The 14,375-nt window shown below is 36.5% G+C and overlaps 2 long non-coding RNA genes across 4 annotated transcripts in view; one reads left to right on the top strand and one right to left on the bottom strand.

Annotated features, from left to right (window-relative positions):
- Positions 1-491: 491 nt before the first annotated feature.
- The window catches only part of LOC119865325, an 80,108-nt gene continuing 66,224 nt past the window's right edge, over positions 492-14,375 (top strand). The window contains exon 1 of the long non-coding RNA XR_005369052.1: positions 492-565. This is a non-coding gene — a long non-coding RNA (uncharacterized LOC119865325). The remainder of the gene's footprint in view (positions 566-14,375) is intronic.
- The window catches only part of LOC111098628, a 190,002-nt gene continuing 188,740 nt past the window's right edge, over positions 13,114-14,375 (bottom strand). The window contains exon 4 of one of the 3 annotated variants that reach the window (XR_005369049.1): positions 13,114-13,407. This is a non-coding gene — a long non-coding RNA (uncharacterized LOC111098628). The remainder of the gene's footprint in view (positions 13,408-14,375) is intronic. The other 2 variants (XR_005369050.1, XR_005369048.1) reach the window with 2 other exon arrangements.

Below are 14,375 nucleotides of genomic sequence, written 5' to 3'. Positions count from 1 at the left end.
ATATGATATAATAACCTTGCAATAATGTTTTTATTACAAAAATTATTAACTAATAGAATAGGTAGTAGATTCTCTAGTAGGACATCAAGAAAAGCTTTATACAAGTGTTTTGAGTAAGTTTGCCAAACAATTACTTTTATAATGGTATTAAGAAAGAAACAAAGAATGATAACCAATCTGACATAAAATTAAGTTATTACAGTTATATTTACAACTGTAATAAAACTGTGTTCTTTTTTGATAGTATCATTATGTCTTCTATGTTGTTTGTACAACCAATCAAATATGCATCATAAAAATGTGCGTATTTAGTGTAATATATATAATATATTGCATTTGACTATTTACATGAATGTTTGGTCTTACCTTTAAAGGAAACAGAACAGTTTTATTTATGCCTATTGTGAATCACCAAAGAGTATACATTTAACTCCATATTCCAGAAAATATTAATAGTTTTATCTCTCTCTCTCTCTCTTTCTCTTTTCTTAGGCTTAAATACGTTTGTTTCTCTTGTGATCCTTGGAATTTGTGGGTGTTTTCGAGGTCTACAAATTAAAACTAGGTAAGATAATACTATTATAGCTTCTCTTTATTAAGTTAAAGGATAAATTTCTGTTTGTTTTACTCAATAGGCAGAGAGAGTAGAATAAGGGAGGAAAAAAAGGAACAGAGGAATATAATAGTTACTAGCTGACTTCCAGTTCTAATCATATAGTCCTCTCTTGTGTGAAAACAGGCAGAGAGAAGCCAGGAAGCAGCATCCTATACCCCATTGAGAGAAGCCAACTGAGCTTCTGCTCTTGACCAGTGCAGGGAAAAGTTCAGGCAATACTAGTACTGGTGAAACAATGTAGAGGTCCATAATGTGATTCACTATGTCAAGTGAATGTACTATGCTCACTAGGAGAAACCTTGCATAGATGTAACCAGTTTTTCAGTGTGAGCATTAGTTTTTGTAATTTTTATTTTTTTAAATTTCAAGTATAATTAACATATATTATTATATGTTTCAGGTGTACAATAAAATGATTCAACAATTCTATACAGTACTCAGTGAACATCATAAATATACTCTTTTTTTCAGTTTATTGATTAAAGTTTTAATTCCAGTTAGTTAATATACACTGTTTTATTAGTTTCAGGTGTAAAATATAGCGATTCAACATTTCCATACATCACCCTGTGCTCATCATGACAAATGTACTCCTTAATTCCCATCGCCTGTTTAACCCATCACCACACCCCTTTCCTCTCTGGTAACCATCAGTTCTCTATAAATAAGAGTCTGACTCTTGATTTGTGTCTCTCTCATTCTTTTGTTCCCCCCTTTGCTTGTTTGTTTCTTAAATTCCATGTATGAGGGAAATCATATGGTATTTGTCTTTCTCTGACTGGCTTATTACATTTAGCATTATGTCCTTGTGAGTGTATTTTTTACTTTGTACAAAAAGTATTCTTTTTTATGGTTGGATAATCTATATCTATATCTATATCTATACCCCATCTTCTTTATCCATTCATCAGTCAATGGACATTTAGGCTGCTTCCATATCTTAGTTATTGTAGATAATACAGGGATCCATGTAACCTTTTGAATTAGTGATTTTCTATTCTTTGAGTAAATTCCCAGTAGTGCAATTCCTGGATCATAGGGTAGTTATATTTTTAACTTTTTGAGGAACTTCCCCATACTGTTTTCAAGAGTGGCTGCACCAGTTTGCATTCCTACCAACAGTGCATGAGCATTCCTTTTTCTCCCCATCCATGCCAACACCTGTTATTTCTTGTATTGTTGATGTTACCCATTTTGATAGATGTGAGGTGATATCTCATTAGAGTTTTGATTTTCATTTTCCTGAAGGTAAGTAAGTGCTATTGAGCATTTTTTCTTTTTTTTAATAATAAATTTATTTTTTATTGGTGTTCAATTTACCAACATACAGAATAACACCCAGTGTTCATCCCGTCAAGTGCCCCCCTCAGTGCCCGTCACCCATTCACCCCCACCCCCCGCCCTCCTCCCCTTCCACCACCCCTAGTTCATTTCCCAGAGTTAGGAGTCTTTATGTTCTGTCTCCCTTTCTGATATTTCCCACACATTTCTTCACCCTTCCCTTATATTCCCTTTCACTATTATTTATATTCCCCTAATAAATGAGAACATATAATGTTTGTCCTTCTCCGACTGACTTACTTCACTCAGCATAATACCCTCCAGTTCCATCCATGTTGAAGCAAATGGTGGGTATTTATCGTTTCTAATGGCTGAGTAATATTCCATTGTATACATGGACCACATCTTCTTTATCCATTCATCTTTTGATGGACACCAGGCTCCTTCCACAGTTTGGCTATCGTGGACATTGCTGCTATAAACATTGGGGTGCAGGTGTCCTGGTGTTTCATTGCATCTGAATCTTTGGGGTAAATCCCCAACAGTGCAATTGCTGGGTCGTAGGGCAGGTCTATTTTTAATTCTTTGAGGAACCTCCACACAGTTTTCCAGAGTGGCTGCACCAGTTCACATTCCCACCAACAGTGTAAGAGGGTTCCCCTTTCTCCACATCCTCTCCAACATTTGTGGTTTCCTGCCTTGTTAATTTTCCCCATTCTCACTGGGGTGAGGTGGTATCTCATTGTGGTTTTGATTTGTATTTCCCTGATGGCAAGTGATGTGGAGCATTTTCTCATGTGCATGTTGGCCATGTCTAGGTCTTCCTCTGTGAGATTTCTGTTCATGTCTTTTGCCCATTTCATGATTGGATTGTTTGTTTCTTTGGTGTTGAGTTTAATAAGTTCTTTGTAGATCTTGGAAACTAGCCCTTTATCTGATATGTCATTTGCAAATATCTTCTCCCACTCTGTAGGTTGTCTTTGAGTTTTCTTGACTGTATCCTTTGCTGTGCAAAAACTTCTTATCTTGATGAAGTCCCAATAGTTCATTTTTGCTTTTGTTTCTTTTGCCTTCGTGGATGTATCTTGCAAGAAGTTACTGTGGCCGAGTTCAAAAAGGGCGTTGCCTGTGTTCTCCTCTAGGATTTTGATGGAATCTTGTCTCACATTTAGATCTTTCATCCATTTTGAGTTTATCTTTGTGTATGGTGCAAGAGAGTGGTCTAGTTTCATTCTTCTGCATGTGGATGTCCAATTTTCCCAGCACCATTTATTGAAGAGACTGTCTTTCTTCCAATGGATAGTCTTTCCTCCTTTATCGAATATTACTTGACCATAAAGTTCAGGGTCCACTTCTGGGTTCTCTATTCTGTTGAGCATCTTTTCATGTGTCTGTTGGCCACCTGGATGTTTTCTTTAGAGAAATGTCTGTTCATGACTCTGCACATTTTTAATTTTTATTTATTTTTTCCTTTTTATTTATATTCAATAGGTCAACTTATAGTACATCATTAGTTTTAGAAATAGTGTTCTGCACATGTTTTAATTGGATTACTCATTTTGGGGGTGTTGAATTTTATAAATTATGTGTTTTGGGTACTAACCCTTTATAGGCTATGTCATTTATAAATATCTTCTCCCATTCCATAGAATTTGTTGATTGTTTCAATTTTGTTGATTGTTTCCCTCCTTGTGCAAAAGCTGTTCTGATGAAGTTTGGATAGTTTATTTTGGCTTTTGCTTCTCTTGCTTCAGGAGATGTATCTAGAATGAATTTAGTACAGCTGGTGTCAAAGAAGTTACTGCTTCTGTTCTCTTTTAGGACTTTTATGGTTTTAAGTATCACATTTAGGTCTTTAATCCATTTTGAGTTTATTTTTGTGTATGATGTAAGAAAGTGGTCTAGTTTCACTCTTTTGCATGTTGCTGTCCAGTTTTCCCAACTTCATTTGTTGAAGAAACGGTCTCCTATTGGATATGTTTCCTGCTTTGTTGAAGATTGGCCATATGACTCTGGGTATATTTTTGGATTTTCTATTCTGTCCTATTGATCTGTGTGTCTATTTTTTTTTGTCAGTACCATACTGTTTGATTACTATCACTTTGTAATATAATTTGAAGTCCAGGATTGTGATGCTTCCAGTTTTGTTCTTCAAGATTGATTTGTCTATTTGGGGTGTTTTGTGGTTCCATACAAATTTAAGGATTGTTTCTTCTAGCTCTGTGAAAAAGTCTGTTGGTATTTTTTGATAGGGATTCCATTAAATCTGTAGATTGCTTAGGGTTGTATAGACATTTTAACAATATCTGTTCTTCCAGCCTATGAGCATGGACTGCCTTTCCATTTGTTTATGTTAACTTCAATTTCTTTCATCAAGGTTTTATAGTTTTCGTAAAGGTCTTTCACTTCTGTGGTTAGGTATATTCCTAGGTATATTGCTATTTTGGGAGCAATTATAAATGAGATTGTTTTCTTAATTTCTCTTTATGCTGCTTCATTATTGGTGTATAGAAATGCAACAGATTTCTGTACATTGCTTTTGTATCCTGCTACTTTACAAAATTCATTTATCAGTTCTAGCAGTTTTTTTTTTTTTGGTGATATCTTTATGATTTTCTACATATAGTATCACATCATTTGCAAATAGTGAAAGTCTTACTTTTTCCTACTGATTTGAGTGCTTTTTATTTTTTTTCATTGCCTAATTGCTGTGGCTAGGACTTTAGTACAACATTGGATAATATTGATGAAATTGGACATGCTTGTCTTATTCCTGACCTTAGGGGAGAAGCTCTCAGTTTTTTCCTATTAAGGATGTTACCTGTGGGTTTTTCGTATATGGCCTTCAGTATGTTGAGGTTCATTACCTCTAAAGCTATTTTGTTGAGTTTTTTTCTTCTTTTTCTTTTTTTTTTAATCATGAATGCTTTGATTGATGCTTTGTCAAATGCTTTTCTGGCATTTATTGAAATGATCTTTTTTTTTCATTGTTTCTCTTATTGACATGATGTATCATGGTGATTGATTTGTGAATGTTGAACTACTCTCGCAATTCAGGTTTAGGAGAGGGGCAGAGGGAGAGGAGAGAAAATAATCCTAAGCAGGCTTGATGCTTAGCTCATTGCAGAGCCTGACAGATGGCTCAATCTTACAACCCTGAGATCATGACCTGAGCCATTCAAAGTGTCTTTTTTAACATGTTTAGTGTTCACAAACTCCTTTAGATTTTGCTTGTCTTGGAAACTCTTTCTCCTATTCTGAATGACAGCCTTTCTGTGTATGTGTTTTTGGCTGCATATTTTTTCCATTTAGCAATGAATATATCATGCCACTCTCTTCTGGCCTTCAAAGTTTCTGTGGCAGGTCTGCTGCTAACCTTATGTGTCTACCTGTGTAGGTTAAGGACCTTTTGTCAATAGCTGCTTACAGAATTCTCTATCATTGTATTTTGCAGGTTTCACTATGAAACCTGGTGTTGAACTGTTTTTGTTGATTTTGAAGGGAGTTTTCGGTGCCTCCTGGACTGAAATGCCTGTTTCCTTCCCCATATCAGGGAAATTCTCAGCTATAAATCCTTCAATGAACCGTCTGCCCTTTTATCCCTCCACTCTTCTTCTGGGACTCTTATAATATAAATATTATTACACTTTATGGAGTTGCTGAGTTTCTGAAGTCTGCATTTGTGATCTGATAGTTTTCTTTCCCTCTTCTTTTCAGCTTCATTATTTTTTATAATTTTATCTTCTATATCACCATTTGTTCTTCTGCTTCTTTCATCCTTGTGATGACATCCAGTTGGTTTTGCATCTCAGTTATAGCATTTTAGTCAGCCTGACTAATATTTAGGTCTTTTATCTCTGTATCAAGGGTTTCTTTGGTGTGTTCCATGCTTCATTCAAGCCTAGCTAATATTTTTTTGACTGTTGTTCTAAATTCTTGTTCAGATACATTGCTTACATCTGGCTGTGATTTCTTCTTGATCTTTCCTTTGTGGAGAGTTCCTCCATCTCTTCATTTTGTGTAAGTTTCTGTCTTTTGCATGTTATAAAAGCTTGTTATATTTCCTGTTCATTAGAGTAACACTATATTTAGAAGGGATCATACACTGTCCAGAGCTTGGTGCTTCAGGAAGTGTTTCTAGTGTATGCTGTGTGCACTCTGCTGTTGTGTTATAGCTGCTCTTTCCCATGGGTCAGTCTTCTGCAGAGTTCCTCCTTGTTTTCAGTAGGGACCTTTAAGTAGGTGTGCTTTGATTTTATGTTAAAATAAGCCTGATTAAAAAAAAAAAGATGGATCCATAAAAAGAGAAAAAGAAAAATACAAACTTACAAACAAAAAATTGCGTCTGATTCCAAAGAAAAAGAAAGAAAAAAGAAGTCTGTTCCAGAAAAAAAAAAGAGAAAAAGAAATGAAAAAACAAACACAAATATAAAACTATAGACCCGATTCCAAAGGAAAAAAAAAAAAAAAAAGCCTGTTCCTTTTTCCACCAGAACTGAAGCTGATGCTTTGGAGTACTCTATGATTAGTCAACTTGGTGCATGCAGGGGTTCTGTGCTGACCTTCTGGCGAATAGGCCCACTGTGCTAGCTTACGGTCTTGCCCTAGTAAGGATGTACCAGCAGGGTGCAGGTGGGTGGAGTTTGGTGTAAATGGTTCCAGCCTCCACTGGGGGCACTGTGTTGCTCACTGAAATCTGACTGTGCTGTTTCAGGGGGTGAGGGGTGGGGAAAATGGCATCACCTACTCTCTCCACCCCAGAAAAGGGAGCTCATGCTTGCCACCATTCAGGAGGCCTTCACAGAAAAGCAAACAATCTCCCTTCTTGTGTCCCAGGCTTCCATCATATCCTTGCCCCCATCCAGTCTGTACATGGACCATCAGCACACCTGGTGCCACAGTTCTCCTATGTTCTTATTCCAGTGCATGGCTGGGATTTAAAACTCCAAATCTTAAAGGACCCAGAGGACATGGACCCACTCTGCCTCCTTGGGAGGAGAGCCTCACTGTGCTTTGTCTGCTGCTGTTTCGTCACAGAAAAGCAGTTGCACAGCTGCACAGTTGCTTAGAGTTTATGATGAAAGTAGCGATCAGGTTATCTGCTTTCTGTACACATTTCTGTCACTTGCTGATGAATGTCCATTCAATGGCACCGACCAGGTCTTTTGTCCTTGGAGATGCAATATACCCTCTTCCAAATGTGCTCCAGGAAAGGAATAATTCTCTTCCAATGTGACTCAGTGGATCCCTACATCATGCTGTCTGCTCCCAGGCCTCTGCCTTCCTTCTCCTCAGCAGTAGCACTATGCCCATCTGGCTAACTACAGTGAATTTGTGGGCTTCTAAAACCCAGAATTTGAGTTCTATTTGTGAAAACTTGCAGTAATCAGATCCTCTCAATTCCCCAGTCAATGGTTTTGGGGAAGTGTTTTTCTTGGGTTAATCTGATGTACTGTTCTGTCTTCCCCCCTCTTTCTCTCCTCACTATGCAAAAAGGGTTCCATCCCCTCTGCAGCTCTGTAGTCTTTCTCTTCCCCAATTCATATCTTTGCACCTTGTACCTACCACTTTCTTTCCCTCGAATTCTGCAGATTGTTCTCTTAACCTTCATATCAATTTCCTAGGTGTTCAAAATGATTTGATGTAAACTAGCTATGTTCACAGGATGAGGCAAGCCCTGAGTCCCATTGCTACTCTACTATCTTAACTCCATCCTGCTTCTATTCCTTCTGTTTTTGGATGGAATGTTCTGGATATATCTGTTAGATCCATTTGGTCCAATGTGTCATTCAAAGCCACTGTTACTTTGTTGATTTTCTGTCTGGAAGATCTACCCAATTGATGTAAGTGGGTTATTAAAGCCTCTATTATTATTGTATTACTATCAATATCTTCTCTTGTGTCTTAATAGTTGCTTTGCATATTTGGGTACTCCCAAGTTAGGTGCATAAATATTTTCATTTTTTACAAAATATTTACAGTTCTTATATTTTCTTTTTGGATTGCTCCCTTTACGATTATGTAATGTCCCTTTTCTCTTGTTACAGTGTTTTGAAGTATATTTTTGTCTGATATAAGTATTGGTACTCTGACTTCTTTTCACTTTCATTTGCATGATAAACACTTTTCTATCTCTTTACTTTGAATCTGCATTTGCCATTAGTTCTGAAGTGAGTCTCTTGTAGGTGAAATATAGATGGGTGTTATCTTTTTATCCATTTAGTCACCATATATTTAAATTGGAGCATTTAGTCTATTTACATCCAACATAATTTTTGATAGTTATGTACTTATTGTCATTTTGTGACTTGTTTTCAGGTTGTTCTTTATAATTGTTCTGTGTTCCTTTCTTCTCTTTCTCTCTTCCTGGTGGTTAGACGGCTATCTTTAGTGATCTTTGATTCTTCTTATTTATTTTTTGCATATCTAGTACCAGTTTTTAATTTTTGGTTACTTTTAGGCTTATATATAACACCCTATGTGTATAGTAGTCTATATTAGGTTGATGTTCACATAAAGTTTGAATCATTCTAACAGCACTCAATTTTTCCTTCCCTCCTACCCAAATTTTCATGTATATGATGATATAATTTCCATATGTTTATTTTGTGTATCCCTTTACTGATTTTTATAAATATAATTTATTTTTCTTGTTTTGTGCTTCAACCTCCATATTGATTTTATTTTTTATTTTTTAAAAAGGTTTATTTATTTATTTATTTATTCATTCATTCATTCATTCATTCATTCATGATAGACAGAGAGAGAGAGAGAGAGAGAAGCAGAGACACAGGCAGAGGGAGAAGCAACCTCCATGCCAGGAGCCTGACGTGGGACTCGATCCTGGGACTCCAGGATTGCACCCTGGGCCAAAGGCAGGCGCCAAGCTGCTGAGCCACCCAGGGATCCCCCATATTGATTTTATAAGTGATTAATTTACTACTTTTATGATGTTTGCATGTACCTGTGCAATTTTTTTTTTCTTGTTTGCTTTCTAATTCCTGAGTATGGTCTTTCACTTCCACCCAAGAATTCTTTTTAATATTTCTTGTAAGGCTGGTTTAGTGATAGTGAATTTCTTTGACTTTGTGTGTGTGTGTGTGCAGGAACTTTTTTTATCTCTTCTCCTGTTCTAAATGATAGCTTTGCTGGATAGAGTACTGTTGCTACATTTTTTTTTTTTTCCTTTTCTTTCAGCAGTTTGAGTATATAACTCCATTCCCTTCTGGCCTGCAATGTTTGTGCTTAAAAACTGAAAAATCAGCTCATAGCATTATGAGTTTTTCCTTGAATATAACTTTTCTCTTGTTGTTTTAAAAAATTCCCCTTTATCCTTAATTTTTACCACTTTAATTTTTATGTCTCTTGGTATGGACCTCTTTGGACTGATTTTATTGGGGGGCTCTCTGTGCCTCTTGGCTCTGGATTTCTCTTTCCTTCCCCAGATTAGGGAAGTTTCCAGCTATTGTTTCTTATTACTTATTATATATATGTAAACTATATGCCCCCTTTCTCTCTCTTATCCTAGTATCCCTATAATGTGAATGTTTTTATGCTTGATGATATTGCTGAATTCCCATAACCTATTATTTTTTATTATACCTTTTTCTTTTTTCTGTTCAACTTTTTTTTTTCCATTATTTTGTCTTCCAGCTTGCTGATCCATTCTTCTGCTTCCTCTGGTTTATGATTTATTGTCTATTGTACTTGAATTACCTCTGATGTGTTCTCTTTAAAATACTTTCTCTTTTTTTATTGAAGGTCTCACTGGGATCCTTCATTCTTTTCTGAAATCCAGTAAGTATCTTTATGGCCATTACTTTGAATTATCTATCAGACATATTACTTATATGCAGTTTATAAGCTCTTTTGCTCATTTTGTCTAATACTTTGCATCTGTTCCTTATATAGGAAAGTTAACTATGTCTCCTGCACTTGAAAGTAGTGGCCTTATGAAGAAGAGATCCTGCAGGGCTCCAGTGCAATGTCTCTCATTCACCGGAACCTAGCACTTCAAGTATGTCCCCTATGTGTCCTGAACGCTTCCTCTTGTTGCAGTTAGGCCCTGTTTGTCTTCAGTTCAACTGGCTGCAATGGCCCTCTTTGCCTGTTTCAGGCAGGGTTTGGTCCCTGTGCTGGTAAGGGGCTGATCTGAAGTTCTCTTGGGCTTGAGTCGGGTTAGACCAGATGCTTGCTTTCAGCCCAATTCCAGAACTGTGGTCACACCAAACTTCAGGTTACTTTCCTCATATATTCTCTGAGAGGTTTTGTTGGTGGAAAGGCCCTTTGGTCAGAACACACGCCTGGCCCCCAATATATCTGTTGGTGTTGCAGTGACCTGAGCTACTGGGTTCTCTGTGTTGCACCTGTGAAGCTTTTGGTGGTGGACAGTGTCTGCAGTCAGATCAGCTGTCTGCTCCCAACCCATTGTTGGGACTACATTCAAACTACTGTGTGTAATTATCTTCCCCTCATCCCAGGGCATGAGTCACTTTGGAATGGTGCTGGTCTGTTTGGGCAGCTTACAGAATGATAAGTGTCTGCTTTCTTTGGACTTTTGCAGAGTGGGGTGGGTGGGATGGGGTAGTCCACAATAGAACGCAGGGGTGGGGCATTCACTGTTAGCAAGCTAGGTGTGGAGTGTGTTTGTGCTTGTTCTAACAGCTGTCTGGGTATCTAGCCCAGGATTGGGGGTAAGTAGAGGAGTGATGTAGGCAACTCTTTTTGTTCTTTGAGGAGTAGACTCCTAAGGTTCTCTGCCCCTCCAGTGTACAAATTCTGAGATTAGTAAATAAATCTGTTTATCACATACACCAGGTACTTTTCAAACTACTGATTTTATGTTGTATATTGGCAGGATTATTTGTTATGTTGTTTCTTTAAAAGTGGGAACTGTTTCCCGTCACCCTTGGGCCCTCCCAGAACTTAGCCAGATGATTTTTAAAGTTCCTTGTGTTAAGCTTCATTGATTGTAAGAACTCATAAAGTTAAACCCCTTTGGATTTCATAACCAAGTGTTATGGAGACATATTTTCCCACCTCTGTGTCTGGGTACATGGTATGGAGTTTGTTCCTCTCCCTTCTTTGTGCTTGTGGTGTCCCTACCATTTGTGGTTAATTTGAAAGGTTAGTCTCATTTCTGACCACATCTCTACCCTTCCAACCATTTTCAAGGTGGCGTATGCTCTATGCTTAACTGTGGAGAGTCTGTTCTACCAGTCTTTAAGTGGTTTTCTGGGTTAGTTACACCACTATGGCTGTTATCTAGGTATATCTGTGGGATAAGCTAAACTTAGGATCTTCCTACTCCAGCCTCTTCCTAGTCTACTCCCAGTGTGAGGATTTACATAAACATTTTACATATAATGCAATTTGTTTATCTCTTGATTTTAGCTTTTGCAATATAGTTCTTTTCCAAACCTTTTCAGACTTCTTCCAAAGTAGTTCAACTGAACCACTAGACTAAGTTTTCATCTCTAACTTCTCTTTACTAATTTTCATATGATTATTTTTTTTTAGCAGTGAGAGAGGACCCTATAATTAGGGCTTCTGGGAGCCACTGTTCTATCCAGTATGTGGTCTAACTCCTACTGTGTTCTTGATTTCCTTCACTTTTGTGGTCATAAGATTATAATCATCACATCCCCCCTCATTTTTATTTCAGATATTTTTTTGCTAATGTCTTGTAACCTCTTCATGTTTCCAAAATGCACCGACTGCAGACGTTATATTTCTACTGACAAATCTCTAATAGCTTGCTGCCCTTCAAAACAATAGATTTCAATGTTGTCATTGCTACCTATCCTACACTAAGCTATAAAGAGATTTACAGAATTTCCTTGCATATCAATAAGATCAGTAAACCCTGGTAACAAGACAGGCTTCACTGGAAAACAATCTCATTATCCATTATGCATGTTTTATTAAGAAAAATAAACAATTATTTTTGTGGTATATTAAGACAGTGATAATAAATGGGATTAATAAACAACTTACCCTAGACCTCCTAATGTTTCATATTATTTTCTTTCCTCATTTCTAAAGTGCCCCTCTTCACACATATAATCCCCTATATTTTGCAAGCCTCTCTTCAAGTATGTTAAGATCACTTAACATGAAGCTAACTAATGGTATTAATATTTAGCCCACAGAGGTCTTTTTGTTTAGTACTGATTTTTTTAAGAAGTGATGGTGCATTAGTTCAAATGCAAAAGTTTTATCATTAAAAAAGTGTGATATTTAATTTTTAAAATATACACTATTCCAAAAGGCCTCTACAGCATGAATGCTTTTCTCTAAATCACTGTGCCATTATTTTCCAGACAGCCTGGTCTGAGGTAATTAGTTTTGCTTCTCTTTGTGAAATCCATTGAGAGCAGGTCAGTGGATAATGAATGTGAATCAGAAAATCTTCAGCACATTCATTTTTAAACAATTCCTCACAATGACTAGTTGTTTCTGGCATAGTCCCCACTGAACAAGAGCAGCACAGGGGGCCAGGATGCCTGACCCAGGGTCCCTAGCACTGGATGATGTGAATCAGGTTTTGGCACATTCTTTTAATATTTCAGGTTTTTTTCTAGTTAGGCACACAGAAGGCATTTTCTGTTCATTAATTTAATTTAAATTTTATGAAAAAAGACAAGATTAAAATCAAGTAATTTGAGGAGTTTGTTGGAAACATAATTCCTTGAAATCATTTTGGGACCAGGAGACTTGAATGGTACACCTAAATTGAATAGTATGGAAAATAGCCTTAAAAGGTTAACAAGAAGATAAAGCTCATTAGGTGACACAGTTTGTCCCTTAAAATAATATTAATTTTGTTTTATGGGTTCCTGTGAGTAAAAGTAGTAGTAAAGATCATTCAGAAAAAGGACTCAGGAGTAATCTGGTTGTTTTCTTAAAATAATTTTCAGGTTTTACATAAGAATTCTTAATGCAAAGCAAATTTGACACATTTTGGACCATTTTTACAAATGCTGATGGGTGGATTCATCAATTTTAATATAATTGTATTGTATTACATATAACATAATTTCACTCATACGGTTAAGTAACTAGTTAGTAACATATTTCATTTGTGGTTACTTAATGCAACACTTGATTTAGGCAAATAAATAAATGAATGTAAATAATGTAAGTAATAAGTAATTACTTTCTGATTCTAAAAAGCCATAAGAAACATGAAATATTCCCATTTACTATACCTCTGTTTATTTAGTTTTTAGAGTTTTGTGATGGCAAGGCTTTTTTCCTCCCTCAAAACAGGATGTCTCATCCTTTCCCCCACCTTCATCTTCAGTCAGAAGTATGGCAATGGGAGGCATTTCATGATCCAGAAGAATGAGTTAGCAGTGGAGGGTCTATTAGTTCGGGACTTGAGGTTGGACCTAGTGAGGGAAGCTTGGTGTTTATGTCACTTACTAATTCCAGGAGATCACTTCATCAGTCAGCATACCTATAATTGATTCCAGGTGATGTTATTTTTATGCCTAAGAAGCTATTACCTGCAAAAGATACATCCAATAATTTGGATCATGGGCAGAGCAATGATAGCCTCTAGGGTCTCAGGTTCTCATTGGAAGTTGGTCAGTCAGTCAATCGGACAATATTGAAGAGAGTATAGAGGTCATAAGGCTATTCCTAGACACTATGGAAACTCTACTGTCCATAAAAATCAGCTAGGATGTTTATTGCAATGCACTTTCTCTCATGCCAATCCTAGAAATAATGATTTAGCCGATAAGTTTGGAACCTAAGTAGGTAAATTTAAAATACATACTTTTAAGATTAGAACAGCTTTAAATTTATAGAATACTTGTGAAGATAGTACAGAGTTCCCATGTACCCATACAGAAGGAGCTATGTTTTTACTGAACAAAGATTGATGATTGCAATGAGTATGTTTTGATACTTTCACATTAAGAAATACTAGGTTACACTACTGAAGAAGACAAACGGAAAATGTTTGGATTTAGGCATAGCTTGCTCTTTCTGAGAATATCATAACCTGGACTGTTGGAAAAAATTCTGTGAGCAGCCTACGGTGGTGGGAATTATGAAGGAGCTGATAGTCATTGCCCATGAAATACCAGGACTGGAAATGTGACTAATTGTAGGCCCTCCAAGATTGTGAGACTCCAAATAGGAACAGTCCTCGCCTGAGCCTGTAAAAAGATGATTTCTGTAGGTCCCAGTAAAAGTAAGCAGGAAAAGCCAAAAAGTAAGATTTTTTTCTGATATACTGGACTAGCTACAAGATATATCTTACTAGAAGACCTCATTTATTGAATTGTCTGATACAATGTTATTACTTGTTTATAGGATCCCCTAATTAGTCAGGTAATATATACTATTGTAAAATGACATGAAGTCTTCAAAGTGTAAATGATGCTCCAGTTTTCTTGCTTTCAGAGTCCTATTTGTATATCATTCTGTATACTTTATTTTGAACTACTGGTAAAATATATCTTAA

Source organism: Canis lupus, chromosome 13 (genome assembly GCF_011100685.1).
Source record: "Canis lupus familiaris isolate Mischka breed German Shepherd chromosome 13, alternate assembly UU_Cfam_GSD_1.0, whole genome shotgun sequence".
Lineage (NCBI taxonomy): Eukaryota > Metazoa > Chordata > Mammalia > Carnivora > Canidae > Canis > Canis lupus.
Note: the sequence above shows the minus strand (reverse complement) of the source record. Positions and strands in the feature narration are given on the sequence as shown.